We start from the raw sequence: 23013 nt of genomic DNA, 5'->3' as shown, positions 1-23013 counted from the left end.
ATCCAGAGAGCAGTTATTGGTTAAGGTTCATATTGACTATGATAAGGAACAGTGGATTTTATTTTTTGGGTCAATCTCAAGATTGAATTTTTCCTTTTGTTAAGATAAAAAGTATGTATTAAGAAAAAGTAATAAACACCTAAATACTGAGTTATGAGAATTGAAAATCAAGGATCAATGGTGATGAGGTCCCAATTTTTTATCATGTATGGTGCTCAGTCCTTGTCAGAATGGATGCACTCGAGTTGGTGGAAGCATCTTCCATGGTCACGAGGCCTGTGGTTGTGACTATACAATAGGAGGACAGAGATTAATGTGAGTGACATCTGAAGTTATTCTTTTGGTTTTAGTGCTGCTTGTTTTTATAGGTTAATTGTTAAAAATGCAAAATACATTTAAAGAAGTCACGTGTGTCACAGTGATAAATATGAGATATAGTTAACATACTGGTTAATGTACATGAGAAAAATTGAGGAAAATTATTGAGAGATTATGGTGAAAATAATTCTATACATAGATTAGGGACATAAAAACTCTTCTTAGGTGTTTGTGAGTCTTGTATTTAAAAGTTAGTAGAGTTGAAATAATTATTTAATCAAAAAGCCCGTAGACGTGAATGAAGACAAAGAGGGAACTGCTGGCTCAGTGAGGACCGCTGGCGGCATGTGAATCATACATGACGCATACGTGTCTAGAACTCTGAGGTCCAAGATGAAAGAGTTCCAGGTCAGTACCTCTCTTTGAATTCACCCTGTAAACTGATGTCAGGAATGTACAAAGAAAATTGATATTATAATTTGGAATGGGCAAAAAAATGTACCAGGTCTATTTTGTCAAGTGTGTTTTGATTTTGACAAAAGGATGGCAATAGAAAATTATTAAGTCCTATTATCATTAATAACTAATGAACTTACATCATTAAGTTCATTATGGATAACAGTTATTTCTGTGAATCATTTTCAAGTTTGATATTTGATTTATTAAGAAAAAAATATTAACATAATCAATACCTGAATAGTTACATAAATGAATAGTGTAATTTGTGAACCAATGGATAGAAGGTCTCAATTTTTTTTTTAATCATCTGCTCTGCCCCTTACTCCTCAGAATGGACCCATTCGACTTTATTTAGAGATTTTTCCATAGTCATGTTCTTTTTGTTTGCATTTACATGTCAGGAGCATGGAGACCAATGTGAACAATAGTCAAGTTCTTATCTTGGTTTGGGTGGTAAAGAAGACCAACCATGCCAATGTTTAATGTTAGATTGATAGGAAGCATTACATTGGTTAATCTGTGGGGAAACAAGCACTGAATTCAGTTAATGAAAAGGGTTTAGTCTCCAGACTAAATGATGTTATTGATGAATATTAGAGATTTTGAAGAATCTTGCCTTTTCTGTGGTTCATCTGTATTTCTTCATTAGTGAATTAATCAAAGAAGAAATGTGAATTAGAATAGACAGAAAGACAGTTGCAAGTTTGATGTTTATTGTATATAAAGAAAAATAAATATTGTCATAAGTTAATAAGCCATCAATAATGATTACCATAAATTAGTAAATACCTACATGACTATTAGTCTGCTCGGTATTCAGAGTGGATGCACCAAAAATTTTAGCTTCTGCCATGATCAAGATTATGCTGCCTCTGGGTTAGGAAGAGAACAAGGTGAATAATACTCAAAGCTCTTATCTTGGTTTCAGTCATTTGTTTAAGAATATTCCTGGCATTGTTTAAAAGTATTAAACATAATAAAGTCACGCCTGGCCCATTAATAGTTACAGTAGGAAACATTCTTTTGATTAATCAATAATGTGCAAAATTAAAGTCCCTTAACAAAAAAAATGTACTATATATTGGAAATGATTCTATAGACAGATCTTAAGTGTATTTAAGGATCTTGTTCTTGTGTTTTCTTGAATAATGTGTTTTTTAAATTAATATCTGTGAATTAATGATTTGATTGATAAAATGTAAAGCAGTGAAGAGAATGAAGGTCTCACATGGACCAGTAATGATGCCTGGTGGTGTATGAGTCATGGATGATGACCACTACGTATCCAGAACTCTGAGGTCCACTACAATACCTGGTCCGTTCCTTCTGCTTGAAATGAAATAGATGCCAACTATATACAAATGTGTTCCTCTTTTAGATTCATAGATTTAGACTTAACCATTATTATGAACCAATGATAGAATCATTAAACAAAATGAATAAATAGATAAAGAAGAAAAGGGTGAAGCATTTTTCAGCTATGAATATATATAGTGAGGGAAAAACTATTAATAAAAATTGAAAACACTGATACGCATTAAGGAATAAATGGATCAAGAGTGTTACCCTTTGATGTGGGATCATACAGGAACTACTTAGTAAGAGTTATGTTGTTCTAAATCAGTTTCAAGTTTGAGGCTATTCCTTTTGTTAAGAGAAAAAGTATATATAGTTATGGGAAATTAATAAATACCTCACTGAGTAATTAAAATGTAGAAATCAAGGATTAATGGAGATGAGGTCTGATTTTTTAAAAAACCATCGGCTCTGCTTTGTACTCCTCAGAATGGACATATTTGAACGAACTTACCAGCTTCCATGGTCAGGAGCTTGATGGTTGTATCATGTGTTAGGAGCACAGAAACCAGTGTGAGTAATAGTCATAGTTCTTATCTTGGTTTGGGTGGTTTGTTTTAAGAATATTCAAAGGATTATTTAGAAGTATAAACAAAGATGGCCATCTGTATACTAGTGATAAATAGGAGATTGATGTGTATTATATTGATTATTGCATAGTTGTGAACCTGTGGATAATTAATGAAAGATTGATGTGAGAATTTATACATGGATAAGGGGCATAAAAACTCTTCTTGAGTTTTGTGAATCATAGTGATTAAGCATTATTATTATTATTATTAGGGAATAAATGATTTGATCAGTAACCAAATAGAAATGAGTGAAGAAAAGAGGCACCATACTGGATCAATGATGACGACTGGTGGCGAATGAGTCATATACGATGATACCATGTGTCTGGAACTCTGAGGTCCACACCAAAGAAATCTAATCCATTCTCTCCATTTTAAGTGATCTTACAGAGAGATGTCAGGGGCATACAGGGATTTTGTTTTTGGTCTTTGTGTTCATGCATTTTCAAACTATTATAATTTGGATCAATGAAAGAACATTAAAAATGTATAGATAATGATGACTAATAAAAAGCATTGTCCATTTATAAACTATGTGGTTAGGTAGGAAATACGATTGATATATATGGAAAATGCTGATACTCAGCAGGAAATAAATAGTGTAAGGGTGTAAGTCTTTGGCCAGGGATGATATAGACAGTGTTAAATAATAGCCAGTGTTCATGTTCTGTTGTCAGTGGCAAGATCAAAACTGTTTACCTAAGATAAGATGAAATGTTATATCAAATAGCTAACTACCCAAGTGACCGACTAAATGAAAGGTGGAAAGCAGAGACCAGTGAAGATAATGTCAGAAATATTTTTGTCATCTCCTCTGTTCTGTACTCCTTAGAGTGGACACATTTGGGCTGATTTAAGCATCTTCCATGATCACAGTCTCTATAGTTACATCTATGAATTATGAGCATGCAGATTGACGTGGGGAATAGTCAAAGTTTTTGTCTTGGTTTTGTGGGTTTTTTTTTTAAAGGTAATCACTTGTATTCTTTAAAAAGTTTGAAATATAATTATTGAACCATGGCCCAACCATAAATAACACGTTAAATAAGAAGCATTGTTTTGAATCATCCCGATTGAATATTGAAGTCATATAATGAACAGGACATATTGCCATGAGTGATAATTCTCTAGACAGAGGTTAAGGACATTTAAAGGAACTTACTCAAGTTTTGTAACTTGAGGTATTTATTTCATTATTATTAGTGACTTGATGAATTAATAAAATTCATGTAGACATGAATTAAGAAAAGGAGGGCCAAGTCTGGATCAACAATGACCGCTGGGGCATTGAGTCGCGGATCAATGACTCTTACGTGTCTGAGCTCTGAGGTCCAATGTGATGGAAATTGCCCATGCTTCTGTTGGAAAAAATTTTATAGATGTTAGAGATGTTTAAAAATCTTGAGCTTCTAATTTTATGGCTTGATTAAAGATGAACAGAGTGAGGTATATTTCAAACTATTAAAATATATGGCAAGGAAAGAAATACTATTAATATATTTTGAAATGATAATAATTGGAGGAAGGGGGTTGTTACCCCTTTGGTTGAGGAGTGCATAGCCTTTGATAAGTAATAATCAATATATTGGAGCAATTGTAGGTTCTTCTTTTTTTATTAAGAGAAAAATAGGTAAATATTACCATAAATAAGATCGAGTAAATGAAAAATGGAATACAAAGGACTAATGGATAGACTGTTGCAAATTTTATTTTCTGCTCTTTCTTATACTCCTCAGGATGGGCGCTTAGCTGATTTTAGCATTCTGCATGACCTTGAACTCGGTGGTCGTCTTAGGAGCATGGAGAACAATATGAGTAATTGTTGAAGTTCTTGTCTTAGTTTGGGCAGTTTAGAGTGGTCAGTGCATTTTAAGAAGATGGAAATATAATCAAAGGAGGCTGAACATGGTCCAGTGATGCCCATGGGATTGATAAGCACTGTCATGTGGAGGCATCCATGTGGGAGTCATTGGGGTCGATTCGAGAAACAGATCTAGCATATGTCAGAAATGATTTATAGGTAGATATTTGGGATATCCAAGGCTCTTACTCTTGTTTTTATGATTTGTGATTATTTGCTTATTGGTAAGTGTAATTTAATGAAATAATCAACGAACAAAGTATAAATGAAGGAAAAGATTCACAGGCTCTTGATGGTCACTGGTGGTGATGAGTCAAGGATGGTGAATAATACGCGTCTGGATGTCTGAGGTCCAGCACAGAATGTAGTCTATTGCCCTGTTAGAAATGATCCTGTACAGTTGTTAGGAATATTTAATTATCCTATTTTTTCACTTCCGTGGTTCACGGATAATGTTTATATTATTGTAATTGAATTAATGCATGAAGGGTTTAACAAATAGTAGTAAGTAAATAAAAAACATGGCCATGCCTGGACCAACTATAGCATATATGTTGAAACAAGTATTAGTACCAGTCTATTTTGGAGAAGTTGGGTTTCATGTATTTTTTTATTTCTCAGAATGCAGTACATATAGACAGGTCTTTGAATAGTTAATGTTCATATTCTGGGATGTCTTTGGTCTACCAGTCCTTTTTTTTATTACTAAATAGGATAACTTTATTAAAGATTAAAGCACTATTTAAAGAGGGCCAATGATAAATTTTGTTATATAATAAGAGCTATTGTGCTCACTAAATTCCAGTATGAAGCCGCATACTCTGTTACCACTTCGGTGATGAGTTATCACTTTGGTACTGAGCACCTAACTGCACGTTCTTGAGTGCTGTTTTACTGAGTGTGTGTGAAGATACTGATTTTATCGTTATCATGAATAAGCGAATAACAGTCAATAACAGCCAGTAGCTCAACGGGGAAAAGCATGAGCTACTAATGAGCATATATCATAAAAACAGGTTCTGTTCAGATGAAATCCCTCTGATGACAAAAATTCTGGCTCTTGCCAGTTTGGGGAAGGAGAACATAGATACACATAATACCATTTCTGTTCTGGGTTTCTGAGCGTTTAAGCGTTGCTCTATTTCTTTAAAAAGAATGAATAGTTGTCCAAAATAATTTATCAATGAATGAATAAAGTAGAATCAAACATTGTTTATTGATATTAAATTGCTTTGAGACAAGCATTTAGATGAATCAAATTCTGCACAAATGTGGTCTAAAGGTTTAGGTGGTCATGTGGATGGGGGAGGCGTTGAGACTGTTGTGTCATATAGACAGCTCTTACTCTTGATTCAGGTGGTGGGTCTAAAGATATCTATTTTTTAATGTAAAATTAATCATTGGATCAATTTGGTAAAAAGAGAAGTTATTTTTTGGCCAGTCATAGCAGGTAACTGGCCCAAAGTTTAAGATTAATTTAAACCTGCTTACCTTGCATCCATTAGAGTATTAGAGCAAAGCTGAAATCTAGGATGTTTCATTCTTTCTAACATTTGCTTTTTAAGCCCCAGAATGGGTCCTCATTGATGAAGGTCTTGGCTGGTAAGTCTCTGGGTAAGAAGCCTATAAACTATATAGTCTATAAATAGTACAGTACTATATAAATGGTACACAAAGTTCTTGTCCTTGGGTGGGTGGTTCACTCATGGGTGTTCATCATATTATAAAAAATGGGTAACTGGCTACACCTATAAACTTAAAAAGATCAGGTATGAGAGTGTGGTACACACCAATGATTAAGATGTGTCCAGTCAGTATCACTGTTGAATGTATTATTTATGATATCACAGAACACTGAGGTTCATTCATACATACACAAATCAGGGATGCTACCGTGTTGGGTGAAGGTCATTTACCCAGAGGATAGTCACAGCCAGTGTTCTGCCCTGGGTTGGTAGAAAGTTCTGGTTTATCTGTTTGGAGAAACAAATAATTTCATCAGTAAGTCAATATCCAAACAGCAAGTCAATCGAGGAAGGAAAACATGGGTTAATAGAAAGAATTTTGTATATTTTCTCCATTTCTGCAAGAGATACTCTCACTTTTTTAAACTTTAAGAAAAGTTATAAAAGAATGCATGTGCATTTTCTCTTTATTTTTCTCCATCTGCTTTCTACTCCACTGAATGAGTGCAGTCAAGCTGATAATCATTCTGCAGTGATCAAGACCTTTATGGTTCACTGTGAGTAATAGTCCCCATTCTTGTCTTTGTAGTCTCTTTAGGGTATTCAGTGTGTGATGAATAAGTGTGGAATGTAATCAGACAAGGCCACAAAAGCACCAGTGATGAGATTTGCCATAAACCAAGGTTCATGTTGAATTGGATTCAGCCCAACAGACATCCTTTTGAAAAAGAAACTCTAACCTCTTAGCTCTGTGGGCCAGGGACCCAGTCAGTTGTCTGCAATGCTCACAGTTATTCTTATTTTAGGTGGTTCATCTAAGGGTGTTCATTATATTATTGAATAGATAACTGAACATGTTAATTAATAAAATGGAGATCTATTCATGGGCCAGAGATAAGAATGTGGCATCCATCATTGCTTATGATTAAGTTCTGTTACAGTCACCTCCTGTTCACTAGACTGACACCCAAATATAGGCCTTTGCATTTGTGAACATCCTCTTTGCATCCCACAGGGTAGATGTGCCATAGTTAATTAAATTGCTCTCCAGTCCTGAGGACGTTTGCCTTGCCCCTCTGGGGAAGGAGTATACATGCTGTGGAAGTGATAATGCTCTTGGTTTGAGTGGTTAGCTGATGGGTTTCCATTGTATCATTAAAAAAGAATAAGTAATTAAATTTTAGCATGCTATGCATGCATAGATCTATATGATGAGAATGTGTTATGAACCAAAGTGTATGGTTAATCCAGTGTAGCACAAATGAAGTACAAGGAAAAAAACATATAGCTCTTCCCATTCATTTCAAAACAAATGTCCAGTTTTATGTTTGTCCCATTGGTTATTTAAACAGCCCCCCTTCTTGGTAAGAGACCTAGGCTGTTACTCATTTTAGGGAGTCAGGGCTCTAGTTGTTGAGTAGGATAGTGGCAGGTTCATGGTTGTTCATCTTAACTCCTAAAAATTGTTCCAGTTAAAGGCACAGGGACCACACCTGGACCAGTGATGTGAATGGAATGCATCTGAAGGAACATTATGATTAATCATTTTTTGAACCGCTGAGGTCTATAGTGAAAAGAGAACTGGTGTGTGCCTTTTGGGGAATGTTCTCAGCACAGTTCTAGAATCTAGTTGAGAGGGTTCATATATATTTCTTTTATATTATTAGTGAATAAGTGAAAGGATCAATAAACAAATATATCTAAGGTATAGAAAATGAGGTCAAGACATGGACCTGTTTTGAGGATTGTTATAAAGCAGGTAATACCATTAATTCTCTCCTGAAATGCCTTCGTCCACTAAGAAAAAAAATGCATAGATTAAAATTGTTAACACTTTGTGTAAGAAGCAGCCCCATAGACAGAGTGTTCTGCTCTCAGTTTGCAGTGGGTTCCTAGGTATTTGACTCATGAAAGAAAACACAAAATTAAACAAATGATTAACTAAATGAACGAGTGCAAAGTGTGAACCAGTGATGGGTGTATTTTATTCCTTTTTACATCTGCTTTGTGCCCCTGCATGGTTGCACCCCGGCCATCAGTCGTTACCGAATGATGAAGATCTTGACTGTTACCTATGTGGCCAAGGAGAGTACAGATCACGGTAAGTAACAGATTAAGTTTTTATTCTTGGTTTGGTCATTTTGTTTGTAGGTGATGATGACATTATTTAAAAGAGCAAATGCTTTCATGCAATCATAAAGTCATAGAAAGACGCAATGGTCAACATCTTTCCTTTTGTTTGAAAGTAGAATCTTTGCTGTTGACTTTATTTTTGAAGATGCGCATCTGACTGAATTTATAAATGAAGAAAAAGTCCTTATCTAAAGGAAGTGAAAAAGACTGGGTTTATTTAATGATTCAATTTTATGCTGCAAGAATTATGATTAACCCAGTTTTGCTTCCGTGAGATCTATTTAGCTGAAAAGATTTACTCTATTAACCTCTGCGTATAAAGAGGACAGACACAGATGTTAAAATATTGCTTTTGTTCTTGTGTATTGGTAGGTTCGTAGATGTTACTATTATTGTTGTTCAGTAAATCAATCTATGGAAAATATGAAAGGCCAGCTCACTGGCCAATGATGAACACGTGTTTTGAAACAAGTTCTGCACCACTGATGTTTTATGAAAGAAAACATTTTTTGATCTTTGTTTTAATAATATGTGTTATGTAGTACTACTCTGCATGGTGCATTGAAATAATTTGGATATTTTTGCACGCTATTTAAATGGATTATTTTTTTCCATCTCAGACACAAATACTAGTGACCTGATTTATGTGGAGGTAGTGGCAGGAGGCCCTTATATCCCATATTTTTAAAATCCTGGCACTCGGTATCTAAGAGTGCTAACATAACTGATACGAGGTATTAACATCAGCTCAGCAAGTCATGACCTGAGTCCTCATTAGGCTCTGTGTTGTTGTGGCTTTCCTGTCTGAATCCCATCTGGTTCCAGACATCAAGTAGCTCTTAGGGATTGGGTGGAGACATAAATGTAACCATTCTCTATAATAGGTCAAGTAGATGGAGTTCCCAGAGTACCTGAGGCAGGCTTCAGCTCAGTCTTAAGTATCACATGCTTTTTCAGAGAGATGATGCCTGAGCCAATGAGAAACTTGCTAGGCTGTGGGCACCATGAAGTTGGGGTCCTCCTCCTCAGACCCACCGCCCTGCCCACTGTGCCTAGCACGGAGGGCACATGTCATATACGTGTGTTGAATGAGTAGTTGAATACATGATGAATGGAAGAATGAAAGAAGTAGTGAGGTAGTGAATGAATGAATCTTTGAATGAGTAAAGGAATGAAAAAAAGCTGAATGGCCATGTGAAAGGGATACACAAATGAGTGAGCAAGTAGATAATGAGTCGAGTAACTACATCAGTGAGTCAAAAGCTACTCTGTGAGTTATTGAGTGGATGAGTCTATGTATAAATAAGAATGTCAAAACATGAATGCATGAATGATGAATGAATGAGCCTTTGAGTGAATGGGCGACAGCTGAGCAGACCAGGGAGTCAGTGGGTGAAAGCTGAGAGCACACGCGGAAGAGACAACACATACATGAATCCCTGCATGAGTTAATGCATTAATGGATATAGGAAAGTTAATTAGGAATGAGGGGATGAATGAACCAGTGAGTCAATGTATCAATCCATCCAAGAGCCCATGGGTAACCAAGTGGATTAATGTGATTAACAAGCTGAAAAAGTAAGTGAGTGGATAAATGAGCACATCAAGGAAAGAGGAAAACACTGAATAATTTAACTAATGAGTAAATGAATAAGTCAGTGATTGAGCCAAATTAATGAGGGAACGAATAGGCAGGTGGATGGAGGGATGAATGTGTCAGGACAAATGAGTCAAGCGTGAATTACTGAATGAGTAAATGAGTCAGTGGGTGAGTATGTAATCCCAGACTAAGGTAACCGCTCTCTGAATGAATGAGTCAGTGATCCACGTGTGAGCCAATGAGTTGAGGAACTCACACTGGGACTCCTTCCCTGACCACTCCGAAGAGAGTTGGCTGCACCCCAGCCTCAGCACATTATAAATGTCTCAGCCAGAGCACCCATCCTCCTCTGTCACAGGCGTTTGTTAACATGTCATCACTAAACTGATGTGCCCTGAGCCCCAGGAACTGGATCAAATTCTGTTTCCCCAGTGCCCACCCAGTCCTGAGCCTAGGAGGTGCCCAGTGAATTATTGCTGAATGAATTAACAAATAACTAAAAATACATCTGCTTTTGTGGAACCAGGATGGCTCTTCTCAGAATGTTCTGGAAGCTGTTCTGTAGGAAAGCGTGTTGTGTATCAGATGGTCTGTGGCATCTTCCTGCACACGTCTGGATTCTCCGTGGAGTCCAGCTTCCTGTGTGCAGTGCCAGACAATGAGACAGGATACTGGCAGTTCTGACTGCCCTGGACGTCAGCCCATGCTTGGGTAACATTGGCTTGGCATGATGGAATGGAAGCCCCGGGTCTTCCCGAAAGCTGCCCTTGCCACTGCCAAGACAGGAGATCGAAAATAACCCAGTCTTGTTTTTATGCCTCTGGGAATGGGCCTGCTCCTGGCCTTTCCAAGCAAACCGAGTTTCTACTGGTTCTAGTTGCAGGACTTTGGTTAAATGTGAAGCGCCTCTGGACCTCCAGCCTCTGCTTCGTCAGTTAGATGAGGATAAGGATCCCTACCTGGCTGGACTGTTATGAGAACCAAATGTGTCTAATGAGAGCTTATTGTAAAGGCCTTAGATGACACAGCACATGTACATATCACGTACGTAATGTGGTACCTGAGAGGGAGTAGATGCCTCAGGAATGACCCACGTAGCAGCTGTAATCGATAGTTTTGATTGTTTTTATTTAAGAGCTCCCAAATGGATGTGATACCGAAGTTCCCCTGTTCTAGAAGAATGCAGAATTCAACTAAGTTCTGGAAGAATGGGTAGGACTGGCCAGCCCAGACCAGGCACCTTTAAGGTAGCATAACATGTCCTTCTCCCAGAGACAGACAACAGGAAAGTGAGTTGGCAATGCCTTTGCTTGATGTGGGGCATTTGCCCAAGTCCCTCCTTCCTTCCCTCCCTCCCACAGTTAATACGTTCAGCACATACTTTATGCCTGAGATGCACAGCTCCTCTCCCTCCCTGGTCTTGGCTGGCCTCATGGCCTGGACTGCATCTCCCCCTACTGGTCTTGCACCCCTCCTCTGGACTCCGTGGTGGTCCTCGGTTATCTGGCTCGGTTTAGGGGCCTCTCCATGAGAATGTGACTTAAACGCAAACCGCTGGCCTTTCTTCTTTAGACTGAACCATGTAGATACGCCCTTCTTAATCATGGACATCTGGGACCCTAATTGTGAGTCTTCCAGGTTGGCAGTCTCCCAGCTGGGTGGGCCCCAGCCCCTCCTGAGAAGAGTTTGGACCATGTTGGGAGAAGGTGGACCCTCTGGCTGCTGAGGGTGCTTATAGGATCAGCGCTGATAGCTTTTGGCTGGAATCTAAGATTGAATTGCAAGTGTGTGCAGATAATGCATGAGGGAGGAGTTGGGTGTCCTCCCATTCCCCAGAATTCCTGGGTAAATGAAGTATACTAACCTTGCAGCATTCGACAACTTCCAATTACTTTCTGTCTGGTACTTTGCATGGATCCCTCAGCTTTGTGCTAAGCTAGCACAGTTGTCCCCGCCTCTCCCACCCACAGTTCCGTATGTAGCCCTTTCTTTCTCATTCATCCTTCATCCATATCCCTCCCAGAGCCCATATTATGTTTTCATTATGGGCTCCCAATTTCTCCCAAAGGACTATGAACTTCTTGAGGACAAGGTCTTCTTTTTGTGTCATTATATTACCAGAAGATCTAGGCCCAGGAAATGTTTAATAAATTAATCATTCACTCTCATTTATCAAAAAATATTGGGGTATCCTATGGTACCAGAGGCTGGATGATAAACAGCAAGAAATAAGGCCCTTATGGAGCTCCAAGTTTAGGACAGGAGATAGATTTTAAACAGACATTAATAGAAAAATTACTTAATAACACTGATGAGTGCTAGGAAGCCAAGGTGCTGGGGGCTTTGTTAACCTGCCAACTGGGCTGGTCTTGACCCTCAAGATAAGCCTTCCTCTGCTTCTCTCCCATGTTTTGGGCGACCTGAATAAAAGGGCCAGGCTAGAGCCATGGTCAGAGCTGGCCGATGGCCCTGGCTGCCTGGGGTCGGGTCAGTGGGGCCTTGGACATACATGGAGGAAAGGGAGGTGAGTGGAATCTGCTCACCTTTTGCAGCTGCTTGTGGGCACTTGTGACCAGCCACACACTGAGTTTCACTCAAGCACCGTGCTTGTTAAGAAAGGCTCTGTTGAGTGTCTGGGTTTGATCTGCCCTGTCAACTCTTAAGTATCTCTTTTACAGGTGTTGCCAAATGACAAACTAAGGGGAGAATGGAATGTGTGTTGACTTTATCTCCTCTTTACCACATTTCATTCTGAGCTTCTTAGAATGGCTGCCCAAGAGACCATTCTGTCGCTGACATTACTGTGAGATCCTATAGCAAAAAACTGGTGAGAAATGCATGATTTCCATCACCACCTCCCTCTGCCTCCAACGTCAGCCTTAGCCCTCAGCATCTCTCCCATGAATTCCCGAGCCTGCCCTGCTTATCTCCACCACCACCAGCTCAGTCCGAGCTCCGCCCACTGGGGTCTGGCATTGGCTTGCTAATTGTCTTTTTGCTCCTTCTTCCAGTTTGTTCCCGATACTGTCAGTACTCTCTTTCTAGAAGGCACGAGGAAACGTCCCATGCTCTGCAGAGCCCTCCTGTGAGTGTTAGAAGCCCCCGGGTAAAGTCCTAGCTGCTTGGCTTCATGCTCAAAGATCTTCATGACTTGGCCTCTAGCCACACCTCCCTCCACATGCTCCCTGGCATCGCGTGTGCAGAAGATCCTCCGCGAGTCTGCATGTGTCTCTGCTGCACATTAGTTCACCGACTAGCCCTCACCTCATGCTGCTCAATAGCTGGAGGGCTTGTCCTGCCTTCCCCTGGTAGGACAAGGCACCCCACCCTTGGACCTGTTACACAGCCATGAACTTGACCTCATTCAGAAACCTCTCCTTTTGCATGGTTATGATCTGTTTAGGTGTCTGCCTTTCCACCCAGCCCTCGAGCTCCCTGACCCTGGGGGCTTGGGCTTGGGTGCCCTGGACCCCCTGCCCAGTACTGAACCTGTGCAGGGTAGCTGATCACCGAGTGAGGACGCTGGTTGGAGGAAGGGATGAGTGAGTGCACAGAGGTATGATTGTAAGGCTGTGCTGGGGGCCAGATTCCATCCCTGGCAGAGAACTGGGGTCCTTGGCGCTGAGGAATAGCTCCTCCTCATCGCTGAGGCCTGGCCTCCCTCTCCAGCAGCTCCACTCTGCCTTCTGCCTGTGACTCATTAAGAGATGTAACCTTAATCCTTGAAATTTGCCTGGGATGGAGCATGTTTTCACTCAAGGGAATGAACATGGGGATTTTATTCCTTCCTTAAATAAATCTCACTCTCCCAAGAAGTTTGGACAGGATGCGGGCAATCGGACCGGGGCTTGAAACTGAACATTTTGCAAAAGGCCCGTTTCAAAATTTGAGACTGTGGCCACTGGCCAAAGCTGAGTCTGGTTTCTGGGGGTCGCTGGGGCCTTCTCCCACAAAAGGGAAGCAGAGATAGGAAACAAACCTTCAGCCGTCACCGGGTAGGCTGGGGGCTTGCAAGACAGAGTTCTGCGGTTTGGTGTTGCTTCTCTGCTGGAACTGCAGTGAGCTCGGTCGCCCTCATTAAGCTCTTCTGTCAAGGCTTTCAGTGGAGGCCTCAAACTCTCCCAAAGCCAGAGGGTGTTCGAGCTGGTCCTGAAGTGGGTGGGACAGTGTGAGAGCACCAAATGGCTCAGGTACTTCGGTCAGACTCAGGGGAGGGGGCTGCTCAGGGGCAGACCCAGGGGACTGTCCAGCCTGGCCTGGGACCGCAGCGGCCAGGGGCTCACCCTTCTCCTGGGGAGCAGGCACCCGGTGGGGCTGAGGACTGGAGCCTGGTGGGTCCTGTCTTTGAGGAAACAGAATAATAACATATATTATGCCTGTTGTCACCAGGCACCGCCAGAAGTTTCCTCACTGCATCCCGAGACAGGTGACATAAATTCCTCACTGTGGAGATAAGGACACAGGCCTGGGGAGGGCAGTGCTGCACCCTGCGGCCATCAGGGCCACCGTCCAGCCCAGGCGACACTGACTCCAGGTCCCGTGCTCTTTGGCACTCCTGCTCAATGGACACCTGCTAAGCGGAATAGTGGCTGAGGCTGGCACTCCAGGATCACAGAGGAGGTGGCGGGAGGGGGTGACACAGGGCTAGACAGCCCTGGAGCCCAGTTCTCAGTGTCTGAGGCCTTATATTTGGCTGTCCCACTGTCCCTGCTGTCCTCAGGGAATGGACACTGGCCCTGGACTGGCCCCTAGGACAGGGAGATGCCGCTGACTCTTGTTCTCTTTTGATTTTTTTTTCTCTGCCAGGGAAGAGCAGTTTGTGCCCGTGGAGAAGTCACTGGAACGCTCCAAATTTCACACCCCTCATCTGTAAAAGGGAAGTGCATTTCATTCATTCATTCTGCAAAAATCTGGGTGTGGGCTCATAGCCTCACACTGAGGATGAGGGTGCAGCTCTGCCCCGTGGCGTGTGTGTGGGCTGCCAAGCTGACGCTGGGCTGGGGGGAGGAGTCAGGAGTTTGCACCCTGTCGAGATGAGCTTGATTCTTAAGGCACGTATTTGTCTTCCATCCCTTCCTTTCCTGCACCTTATAGCTGCTGCTCCTCCCACTTAGGCAAGAAGCCCCTCCCTCTGCTGGCCTCGTCCCCACATCTTCCCTCCACTGGCCTCCTTGGCTTCCCGGGGGACTGCGGTGTCCACCCGGGGAAACTTTGCAAAGGGTGATGTCTCCTCCTTCCCTCCATCTGAGTCCCAGGCTCAGCCTCTGTTTCCCCATGTGTAAAAATAGAAAAAGGATGATGATAGGAATCTCGCCATCAGCATTTTGCCTGCTGTGGAGAGAGAAAAGGTTTCTCTCCACTTGACTCTGGTCCTGACGTGCCTCTGCTCTGTCCTTCCAGGGCCTTGGCCCTTGCTCATAGTTTTGGATCAAGTTTGTTATATTTTCTTTTCCCTTGAATCTGAGACTTGTCCTACCAGCATGTATTTTTTCAATGAGATAAAAGGCAGTCCTGCCAGCTTGGCGGGGGCTGGACCCTGTCCCGGGCAGATGCTCCTGGCACCAGCAGGCGCTGGTGACCCCTGCCAGCTGAGTCTGCTAGCAGCTGCCCAGAGGGGACAAAGGCAGGCCTGGGCACATGTCTGTGCCACAGACCCCTTTGCCCAGCTGTCCCCTCACCTCTGCTGCGCCTGGCCTCATTTACTGATGGATCCTCCTGTGGGGTTCTCTGGGGAACCCCAGGCCAGAGTTCAGACTTCATACAGGGTCATTTGTCCCTATCTCTCTGCCCCTGGGGTTCCTCTGCTGCTTACCTGCAATTCTGGACCCCTGCCCCACCCCCCTCCATGCCCATCCTTTGCATGGTCCCCTCACCTGCCACTGCCACAGAGCCCACTGCTGTGCAGGCCACATATCTAAATGCTTAGTATCCTGGGGCGCCATGGGCCCACAGTGTTTGGTTTGGCTGTTTATCCAGCGGGTGGGTGCCCATTGGTCTTGGGGTCACCATAGTTGGGTGTAGAGACCACCAGAGGTGGTAGTATTCCCTTTGAGTCTCAGGAGACGGTGAGAAAGACAGCTGTCCAGGACCCTCTGGCACAAGACCTTCCCTCTGTGGGGCTCCCAGCTTCTCCCCACAGGGCTCCCTCCCCTCTGTCCCTTGGCCGTAGGCCTGGTTTGCACGTGTCCTGGGAGGAAGAGGATGCAGAGAATGGGGTGGGAGAGAGGCCTCCCCGCTTAGGGGCTGTTCTCTGCAGCATTGGGGCCTAAAAGAGAGGGGTTTTGTGAGCTCAAAAGTGTGGGTAGATGCTGGAGAAGCGAGTTGGGGAGACCCCCGGCTGACCCCTGACTCCCCCACCAGCTGCTCCTGCAGCCTCTCTGGAGCCCCTGGGGCTGTGGGGTCACACAGCTGACGCTGCTTATGGAGAAGGAAAGTGAGGCTCAGATGAGTGCAGGGAGTGCAGCTATGCCTGAGGACGGCCCCCAGCGCCAGAGGACTCCCCCCCCCCGTGGGAGGCGGCGGTGCAGAGCGTGAAGCAGGGGCTGCCCCGTGCATGGAGCTGTGTGTCTGCTGTTTCTCTCTGTGAGCCTGGGGCTGACGTCAGGCGAGGTCTGACTCGAGAGCATTGCAGCTCATGTTTATGGTTTGCTCATCAGGACCAAAGGACTTGGCACACATCCCTGGCCAAGTCTACCAATTTGGTGACCTTTCATAAAAGCCCTGCAGGGAAGCATCTGGAGAAGTCCGTGCTCCTGACAGTCACCCCAAACAGCACGTCTCAAAAGGCACAGAACACATGGGCTGCAGACCTCAGTGCCACTCCTGGCCCAGCTCTTCAGGAGACTGGGTGTGAGGCCACCTTGGCCTGCCTCCGCTTGCCCTATGCCCCAGAGCCCACTTGGTGCCCACCTACCCCCAGAGTCCTGCTTCTGTGACAAGAAGAGCCTCAGTTGGGAGGGTATTCTTCATCATGGAGAGCAGCCCCATGTCTTTCACAGTGGGAGAGGTGGCCGAGCTCAGCTTCCCACTGGGAGTGGTGTGGCTACAGCTGTGCTGATGCAGACGTGATCAGTCCGATTCTAGGAACACCTGGTCGCAGACAGTACTAGCAGACCTAACAACAGCAATAACCGGATGGGCTGGAATCGGAGCGTGCTGATTCTCTAGGCCAGCACTCTTGACTAATGTCTCCACTAGACCTAAAACCGAGGTCACCCCCGCCATCCTCCAGCCTGAGCTCGTTGTGATCCCCCTTCACACCCCTGTCGGCCCTGCTGCTCTGGGAAGGTCCCCCCGGCCTCCCACCCCCACCCCGGTGCTGCTCAAGATCTGCCTCACATGCAGCTCCGGGGCTGAGTTCTGTAGCGTCCATTTCACCCGGAATTGTGAGTTCCTGGAGGGCAGCAGCCAGCTCCGATTCAGCTCCATGTCGGGTGTGGGGAGGGGGCTTCCCTGTTCCCAGCGGACCCCTCGGGGAATGTTTCGGTTACCCACGCCCTGTCGGTCCCGTGGCTGGGTCTGACCTGTGACCCAGGTCTCTTGTCTTGGAAGGTCAGCTGCGCGGAGCCCGTGGAGGTGTGGCTGCTCGAGCAGGAGTCTTCCCCCCACCGAGGATGCCTCGCAGAGTGGACACTCGTCAGGGTGAGTCCTGCATTTGCTGGTCACACTCTAAAAGGCACACATGACTGCGGGTAGGGCCAAGCGTGGACCAGATACTACAAAGGCTGCTGGGGACCAACGATGGCAGGGGGCATGTGTGAAGGCCTTGATGGGGGTCCAGAGGCCTCACTGCCCACCTGGAGCGTTGGTAGGCCGAGGCTGGGCCATTCCCGCCCGCTGCTTCTCTGAGTGGAGGGCACGGCTAGCCAGGGAAGGTGCTTGGAAGTTGTCCAAAGCACCCCTGGGGAGGGGGGGGCTAAATGAGGTGAGGTCAGCAGGGACTTGACCCCCGAAAGCTATCCCTTGTTCCTGGTTTCGCCGAAGCGGTGGGGGCCACGTTCTCTTGGTAGCTGACCCGACACGAGAGTCCTTTTGGGCAGCTTGAGTTGGGACTTGGGGTTACACCTTCATACTCCTGCCGAAAGTGAGTCTTAAAAATTATCCTGAAGATTGTATGTTGATGACTCATTACTGTAACAAAGAATGCAACAGGCAGGGGCCATGTGAGCTTTCCTGTAAAAGACACTAAGCTAATAATTAAAATTTATTGCACATAATAATTATAAAAAAATTTTTTTTTCTCATTAAAAAAAGAAATACTTATTTACTGTAAAAGCTTGTAAAATGCTAACAAGAACAGAAGTCAGAACAGGCTTCACCCTAGTCCCACCACTCAGGTGATGACTGGCAACATTTTGGTGACCAGCCTCTGGTCTTTTGTTTTCGCCTATTAATGGCATAAATGTGAGTGTGTGTGTGTGTATACACACGCTATGTGTATATATCATTTTAACTGGGCTCAGGATTGTCACTGTAAACTTTTCACCTACCTATATATCCTGAACATTTTCCCATGCACTGAGTAATTTCCTATCTTGTGATTTTTTCAGTGGTTACATGGTATCCTAGCAAATGACTACACCAAAATTGGTTTAATCCTTCAACTCCGACCAGATAGCCAATTTTAAAAGTTGGATTGAGTAAATTGGGGTGGACATCTTTGTCACTCATCTTCACTTATATCACTGATTCATTTCCTGCCGTTCATTCTCAAAGTGGAATGGCCATGTTAAAAGGTGCAAGCATTTTATGGCCAAATTGCCTTCCTTAAACTCTGTACTAACTTCCATTCTCAAAATTGGTTTAAGTGCCTGTTTCTCTGGGAAATATCAGGGTTTTTAACATTTGCCACTTTGTCAAAACATGGTATTTCATTCTTTCCATTTGCAGTTATTACCTGTGGTAAGAGCATTTCCCCCACATCGTTATTGATTCTTTGTATCTGAATTGCCAGTTCAGGTTCCCTGCATTTTTCATTTAGTTTTATTTTTGTCGAAGTCATGCATATGCATCATTTTAAGAGTCAGATAATTCTACAAGATTGTTGTAGAATCATCAGACCTCTAGCTCTTCCCACTCCATCCACATCCCCCTCCACAGAAACAGGAGCTTTTAATTCTTTTAACTGATTCTCTTGACATTTACTTCCATTTTTCTAAGTAACATTATTATTTTTCTACTTCTCTTGTTTTTTTTTTTTAGCTGAGGCATTATCTTGATTTTTCAACCCTAGAAGATCTGAGGATTTAACTCTTTCACACATGCCCTTGGCTTTACGGCACACAAGCCTACCTCTGTGCCCTGTGCCCTCATTTGATTCTTGGTTTCGTTTTGACTGACAGTCAGTGTTTACATTGTTGTAACAGTGTAAACATTCTTCACAGCTGGACAGCCCCACTATGATTATTTACCTCTCCTTTAGGACTTTTTGTGTTCTCTGGAGTTAATAGCTACTGATCTTGTTTGTTACTTTCCTTTTTTACCATCTTTCTTTGGTTGGTTAATTTTTAATGAATTTATCACAGATTTACACTAAGCCTCTCAATACGTTCAAACACATTCAAACAATTAGTGTGTGTGTAGTTTTTTTTAATGCGCTTTATCTTTTTGAAGAGATTTCTTCCAGGAGACTTCTAGCCTCTTCTGCTCTGGTTGCTCTTTAGACTTCCTACCCTTATTTTGGGGTCTTCTCCTCATTCTCTTCCTTGGGTTTCTCTTGATCCTCTTTCCTCAGTTGGATCCTGGATTTTATAAATCTTGTGTTAATCCTCTTCTTTGGCTTACTTTCCTGTTTTGCTAGAGTGCATCCTATAGCAGTTTTCAGAAAAAGGGTTCACAGGAGGTATATTTTTGGAAACCTTTCACATGTGAAAAGGCAAATGGTTCACACTGACATCGATAGTTTGGCAGGGTATAGAATTCTAGTTAGGAATCCCTTTTCCCCTCAGATTCTCAGAGCATAAATAATTTTATTCTAACTTCTAGTGCTGCTGGTGAAAAAGTCTGAAAACTTTGTGATTCCTCATCCCATGTATGTGATTTTTCTTTTCTCTCCCTTTCTGGAACTTGTAGGATTTTCTCATTGTCTTCTGATGTTTTAAATTTCCTGTGCATATGTCTTGATGTGGATCTGTGTTCATTCATTTTTCCAGGCCCTTTTGCTCTGACATCTTGTGTCCCTCAGTTATAGAAATTTTTCTTGAACAATTCCTTGAATAATTTCCTCTCATCTGTGTTCTCTTTCTAGAATTTAAATTGTTTGTATGTTGGATTTCTTTGACTGGTTTTCTAATATTTCCATATTCTTCCTCTGATTTTCAACCCTTAATTTATTTGTTCTGTTCCTGAGAGATTTCTCCATCTTTATCTTTTAACCTGTTTTCATTTCTGTAATCTCTAATTTTCAAGACTGTTCTTTATAATACTCTATTATTTTATAGCATTTTGTTTCATGGGTGTAATTGCTTCTTTGACTTTGGTGTCCTTAATAATATTAATGATAAATTTTCTGAAGTTTTCTCCTCCCTACAGAGTCTCCAAACTTTTTTTGTTTTGTTTCACGTGTGTGTGCCCCTATTTCCATGTTAGATGCTTTCCTCAACTCTCTGGGATACAGATACATGATGTAGATACGATACACTCACACACATATGAATACATTAATGAACTGTTTGGAAGCTCTCAGCATTCAAAATGATACACTGATTGGGCCTGTGGGCCATGGGCTTTACTGTAGAGTGAGCTAATTAGTCTTTCTGCTGGGTAACCCCATATTTTAGCAGTTTTAAGTCTTTTACTTTTGAACTGCTTAGATGCTCCAAAGGTTTTTCAGTTTCTGCCTAGAGTATTTCTGGCTGCCAGTAGTCTAAGAGGTTTGAGGAGGAATATTGGGGTGTCTCAACATCCAGCTTGTAAAATTTTGCCTTCTTTTTATTTTAGAACTCTTGTCTTCAACTGTACCTATGGTTTCTCTCCAGTTACCTCTGCTTTACTTTCTCCATGTGATACATGTTCAGTCTTCTTTCAGGGTTAGAGAAGGATCTGCAGAATGGGTGAGGATTTGAGGATCTGCCTTCTTAAACTCAGCCGAGTCATCTTATTTAGGCCCAGATTTTCCTGCCATATTGAGACACCTGGTACTGTCAGTTCTTGAGAATTTTGTGGGTTTCATGGGATACACTGGGTCTTATTTCAAGTTTTCTCATTGCCAGTTTAAGATTCAGTTTTCTCAGCTCTGAATTAGTTACCACTCCTTTCTTATTATCTTCATCCCTGTGTACTTATGCCCTTTACTCTTGTTCAGCACAGTTTTAAGGGAAAGGGCAGGTGGACATCTGTGTTTAATTCACTATATTGAGCTGGAGGTCATGTACCCATTTTCCTTAATTGATGTGTTCATCTTTTGTTCTTAATTTATAAAACCTCTTCAATAAGAATTGTAAATCATGTAATACCAGTGTTGTTTTTCATTTGCCACTCCATTTTGCTCATGGAGCTTTTGAATATTTTTATTTGAAACATTTTTGTGTTCTAAAAATCTATAACTCATTTTTCCTTATAATTTCTTCTTGCCTAAAAAGGCCTTTCCCACCTGGAGCTCATTTAGTCACTCAGTTTTTTTTCTAGTTCTTTCATGATTTCATCTTTTATATTCGAATCTTTAGTCCTTTAATTTGATTATTGTGAGAAATAACAATATATGTCCCGTTTCCACATTTACCACATGCTAGATATTTCTATAGGTTTTGTTTCTTGTGCTGGCTTTCTGTTATGCCATTAATCTGTCTATTCTTATGCTAGTATTGTTTTGTTTTAATGTTATGTATTGTTAAAACATATGTTGTTATTAGGTAGTAGTAGTCTTCTTTCATTCTTATTTTTCAAGGTTTTCTTGATTAGTCTCATTTGTATATTCTTTCAGATGAAATTTAGTGATATTGTGAAATTAAAAACATTCTTTATAGATTTTATGTGGAATTTTGTAACATTGTAAATTAAAGAGAATTGATATTTTTTGATACATGGGCTTTGTGTGACTTTTATATATATATATATGTGTGTGTGTGTATATATATATATATATGGATGGATATATATATATTCACAATGTATAAAGTCTGACAAATTCACAATATATCATTCCATTTATTTCAAGGAATTAAGTATTGCTTCTATTGTGAATTTGTTCCCTTTTTTTTAATTTTCTAACTGGTTATAATGGTCATATAGGGAAAAGGTTATGTATTGTTATTAGCTATTTCGCTGAATTCTCTCATTTTTTTCTGCAAGTTTTTAGTTGAATGTTTTGGAATTTCTAGGTAAAGGGTCATTCAAATATGTATATATTTTTGTCTTTTTCTTCAATATTTTTTCTCTTGCATTTCTCTTTCTTGTCATATACCATTGGCTAGATCTTCCAAAACATTAAATTATTGATAACAGAAATCTTTGTCTCATTCTGGTTCATTGTTATGTTTGGTAAAGAATTTTTAAGGCTATATGTTTCTTATAATGCTAATCAAATATTTGTTTCTAGTTCATATATGGCTTTAAAATCAGGAATGGATTTAGAATTTTATGAAATGCTTTATTGGTACCTGTAGAAATAATTGTGTTGTTTTTCTCTGTTGACCTGTTGATGCAATGAGTTACAATAATGTTTCGTAGCTCTGGGAAATTTTTGGATCAAATTCTACCTGGTTATGGTGTATTATTCTTTTAATATATTATGCTTTGCCTTAATGGTATTTCATTTAGGACCTTTTCAAATCTACTTTTTGTTCCTTTTGGTGTCAAAGTTATGCTGGCTTTGTAAAATGAATTAGGGAACATTCCATCTTTTTCTATATTCTGTACCATGTATACATCATTTGAATCATCTATTCCATGAAAGCTTGAAAGAATTCACCCATACAACTCTAGTGGGAAAATTTCTTGACAGCTTTTCCTATTTCTTCTGTATTTGTTGGATTCTTTATATTTTCTATTATCTTGAGAATTTTCATTTCCTTTTCTAATACAGTTCAGTGT

At 41.6% G+C, this 23013-nt stretch overlaps 1 long non-coding RNA gene and 4 other non-coding genes across 5 annotated transcripts in view; all 5 read left to right on the top strand.

Moving 5' to 3' along the window:
• The window catches only part of LOC118967106 (uncharacterized), a 111923-nt gene extending 107940 nt beyond the window's left edge, over positions 1 to 3983 (top strand). The window contains exons 56-59 of the long non-coding RNA XR_012133665.1: positions 220 to 315; positions 604 to 726; positions 2563 to 2646; positions 2917 to 3983. This is a non-coding gene — a long non-coding RNA (uncharacterized lncRNA). The remainder of the gene's footprint in view (positions 1 to 219; positions 316 to 603; positions 727 to 2562; positions 2647 to 2916) is intronic.
• Positions 639 to 710, top strand: LOC118967219 (small nucleolar RNA SNORD113/SNORD114 family). Its single transcript, XR_005054110.2, has one exon. It is a non-coding gene; the product is annotated as a small nucleolar RNA SNORD113/SNORD114 family (small nucleolar RNA).
• Positions 2007 to 2081, top strand: LOC118967194 (small nucleolar RNA SNORD113/SNORD114 family). The gene has a single exon (XR_005054087.2). It is a non-coding gene; the product is annotated as a small nucleolar RNA SNORD113/SNORD114 family (small nucleolar RNA).
• Positions 2976 to 3049, top strand: LOC118967190 (small nucleolar RNA SNORD113/SNORD114 family). Its single transcript, XR_005054083.1, has one exon. It is a non-coding gene; the product is annotated as a small nucleolar RNA SNORD113/SNORD114 family (small nucleolar RNA).
• An 865-nt stretch (positions 3984 to 4848) lies between the features above and the next one.
• On the top strand, positions 4849 to 4922 carry LOC118967220 (small nucleolar RNA SNORD113/SNORD114 family). Its single transcript, XR_005054111.2, has one exon. It is a non-coding gene; the product is annotated as a small nucleolar RNA SNORD113/SNORD114 family (small nucleolar RNA).
• The last annotated feature ends 18091 nt before the right edge of the window (positions 4923 to 23013 follow it).

Source organism: Manis javanica, chromosome 8, assembly GCF_040802235.1.
Source record: "Manis javanica isolate MJ-LG chromosome 8, MJ_LKY, whole genome shotgun sequence".
NCBI lineage: Eukaryota > Metazoa > Chordata > Mammalia > Pholidota > Manidae > Manis > Manis javanica.
Note: the sequence above shows the minus strand (reverse complement) of the source record. Positions and strands in the feature narration are given on the sequence as shown.